Below are 4,222 nucleotides of genomic sequence, written 5' to 3' on the forward strand. Positions count from 1 at the left end.
CACAAATTTGTACAAGTAAATAAATAAATAAATAAATAAATATGTTGGATCAATATTAGTGGACCCAGTTCTATCTGGACACTGTCCTAAATAGTTACAAAAGACATACAGGATGCTGGCATAGTTAAAATGTCTGTGGAAGTTGTTATATTAATGTTGCACAATAAAATGTATACCATAAAATCCAAATGTAAGACGTCCACAAAAAAAAGGGTACAACTCACTTAATGAAAATGCCAATGACGAAGAACACAGCACTGAACCAGCAGCTCCATATGCTCAGCCCCTCTCTGCAACCTCACTGCGGGTTTCCAAAACCAAAGCACCATGAACTGAATTTAAATTAATAGTGCATCCTGTGAAACCTGTCTAGCCCAGATTTCAGACTTAAGTGTAAGTGTATGGCATATTTGCTATTAAGACTTCAGCATTTTTAATTGGAAAAAGGCAACTGTTAGACCAGCATGAGGCCAAGTGATGCCATATTGTGTGGTTAACTTGTTCACTCTTGCCACGTGTAATGAGCGTTCAACAAACCAGCTGTATTTAGTATTAAGCTTTCCACCTTGATGGAAATAAAGCTGAACAATGAAAATGATGTGCCTATTCATCTGCATTGTGTGGCCTGGTTATGGATGAACTTTTGCATTGTGTGTTTTATAAGTATTTATATTCCAATCTCTGGCATTATGTAATTTACTCAATATCCATGGCAACCCAAACTTAGTTTGAGAGACGGAAAATATATCTGATATAATACCCCAAAACCAGAAGACTACGGTTTGCACATCAACTGTCCGGTGATACTGGGCTCTTTTTATGATTTAGTGAAATGTTTCTTCGTCTTGAATAAAGTTTTCCTCCTGAGTGAAGCAATACTGCATGAACACGCCTACTGAAAGGAGGGCCATTATTTTCTCTTTATCATTCAACAATATTGATTGTTTGCACAAAAGTGTCCCTTTTGTATTAAACATAGGTTAATGTGGTAAAGTGAAAATTGACTAATTTTCCCCTTTTTATTTTTCATAGGAAGGCTGTACTAACAATTTCTGGGATATGAAGTATATTGTACAGTGCATGCAGCTCTGTAATTTACCCCTGGTGTTTAAATTTGTCTTAACATACTTCTGGTGACCTTAAATGAAACATAACCATATCCTCTGTTGCAATCAGAGGTGTGCTCCAGGAGGACAAACTGCTGGAATGTTGGCTGTGCCAGATCGCCCCCTTTGGATTGCCTCTGTTGGCACTAACAGTCAAGCAGCTGCCCACCACATTATACAATAAATGACAGCTGGTGCAAAGTGAGTTCAACGCTGGAGGTTTATCGCTCCAATAGAGATGTTTTTATTTCTTCTTCAAAACCTTTAATTCTGGGGCTGGTTTTTGGAAAACAGACACATGTATTCATGCATGCATGCATGCACACACACACATACACACACACACACAAAAAGCACAGTGCTCTTCCCATACTCTTACGCTTTAGTTGGCACGTTGTCATTTTAATGCGGCACTTGGGTTCAGGATGCATCTCTGGTCTTACTGTTATGATGTTTACGAAAAATATTTAGCATGTGTCTTACATATCTTTTGCTTTTCACATGCATATTTCTAAATTCTATGAAATTCAATTAAGTATATTTTGTGGTTTTTACTTAAAGTATATACAAACTAATTCATAAAGTGTTGCCACCAAATGGTCAAGTTTCGCTCCAGCGGTAAGAAGGTAATAGAGAAAACACACCAATAAGTAACAAGCTCACAAATCAATATGAAATTATGCAAGACAACCAAGAGTAAGTTTTTCTAGATGAAGAATTATGGATTTAGGAATTGTGTGTTGTTACAAACACAGCAGCTGTAATCCACAGTTTTTTTGCTTAGCACATTAGACTTAAAAAATAATAATAATAATTTGAAAGTTATTTTTGTGGACTATTAGCAGTTATCTCTATTCATAATGAAAACAGCAGACATTGATTTTTATATATACAATTTCAAATCCAGAGGATAAACCATCCAGAATGATTCATAATCAGATGTCTGCATCATCAGCTAATTAATTCGCCATCTCTCAGAAATCAATAATTCAATCACATAAAATGGAGTCCTGTAGTTACGATCCACATGAAAGAACAGTGTTTCCACATTATGCTGCCAGTTAAAAAACAAGAGCTAAAGTTGGTGATATAAATGGGGATCTCATTAGAACATTTTTGTGTGTTGGCTTTACAAGATGTAGCATAACAGCAGGAAGCATAATGATCACCACTCTATATAAGATGATTTCAGAGTTAGCTGGGATGTGTATTGTGATGTTGCAAAGCTAAAGACAGCATCAGCGAGGGAATATTGTTAGTAACACTATTAGTAAATGAAAAAAATCTGTCAATGTTTCACGAAACACACTGAAAGTTTTTTTTCTTTCTAACTTTAGTGCAAACGAGAAGGTGCCATTGTTTTTGTTTCATTATATTGCTCCCTTGCTCCTGACTCATTAATTTTAGACAGACCCACACAGTTATAGTGGGAGAGGTGTATTTCCAATTTTCTTTTTCTTTCAACGGAAAGTATGAATCATTTCCATCGATGCTCACTTTTTTTTTTTGCATCAGTGATGATATGCTACTGCAGGTTCACAGCCTGTTTGGTTGAATGGCCAGACTAGTATATAGAAACCAATAGTTTTCTCTAGGAGAACATTTTTACATGATGAATAGCTGGTAGTAGACAAGGGTGTGGTATAAGGAGGGAGCACTGAATGTCAGCAGAGAAACCCTAACAACTTAGCAACCTAAAAGCTCTGTTGGTTCTTGCGATTGGTTAGGGTATGACAAGGCTCCCCCTCGCGCACAACACACACACTTTATTTTGCTTGTTTAGTTTATAGATTGAAGGGATTGGGGGGCCAATGCTGCCAAAATGATGACACAATGCACAGGAGTGGAAAAGCTCATTCTGATTGCTTGTGAAAGTTTTAGTGGGGAAATTGTTTTTGCATTCCACAGTATCAGGCGGCATCAGGATTTCAGCAACTTTAGGATGCAGCAGAACTAAATCTACCCAAGGCTTAAACCCACAAGTAAATTTAATTCTACAATGGATTCAGAATTAATTACCTTTATTACATAAACTAACACAATATGGTAATGTAAAGCAAAAATGGAAATCACATACTGAGGGAGGGAGGAAGAGAGAGAGAGACCAGTAAACCAGTCCTGGAAACCAGACCAGAAAATGACCCTTCTTGTGCCCCTTCTTGTGAACAGGAACATAAGAAAGCAGGTAAAATGCTACGATGGCACAAAGACATGACAAAATGACAAAAAACACTCCTGAACTTTTAACCCAAAACTAAAATCTAACCTTCTCCTCAGCAGTCATAAATAGTCTACTTCTCCCAGGAGGGCTACAGATGCTGGCTCTGATATAGTAGTGCCAGTATTAGAGCACTGAAGGGGTTAGCCTCCGTTATTGCAGTGACTGGTATATCTAAGGTCTGACAAGCTTATTCTTCTACAAAGATGTCAAAAGAAGATCTTAGGGAACTATTATTATTATTATTATTATTATTATTATTATTATTGTGGTTTAAGCCTCTTTAGAAGGAGACCAAACACAAATGTGGCGATTCATATGCAGCTGGCTATACCATTTACTATGCGATAGGTCCACATACAGTACTCTAAGTATTTGGACAGTGACTTTATTTTTATTGTTTTGGCTCTTTTGTCCAGCATATGGGATTTGAAATGAAACAATGAATATGAGGTTAATGTGCAAACTGTCAGTTTTAATTTGAGGGTGATTATATGTATTATATATTATATATCAGGGAATTATGTTTTCCCATTTTAGGGGACCAAAAGTAATTGGACAAATTAACATAATCTTAAAACAAGCTAAAATCTAAATTTTCTTTCTTCATAAACGCACAAACATGTCTTCAATTATAAATTCCAGAAACTTGTAAAATTGTACTTCTGTATTTTGACACAGTAATGTGTCCAGACCAAATTAAAGGAGGGATACTGAATGCTATTCCTCCCCCTCCCCCTCCCTCTGTCAACCTGCTGCTATCAGGTTTTTACAATCTACTAGGGATGGGCGGTACCACAGATTTTCTTTTTGATTCGATAAGTAATATCAAGACTTATATCCCAATACCAATACTGATACACTAGCTTGCTATCTTTGCAAGTAAGAGTACATACTG

This window comes from Anguilla anguilla, chromosome 2 (assembly GCF_013347855.1).
Source record: "Anguilla anguilla isolate fAngAng1 chromosome 2, fAngAng1.pri, whole genome shotgun sequence".
NCBI classification, from domain to species: domain Eukaryota; kingdom Metazoa; phylum Chordata; class Actinopteri; order Anguilliformes; family Anguillidae; genus Anguilla; species Anguilla anguilla.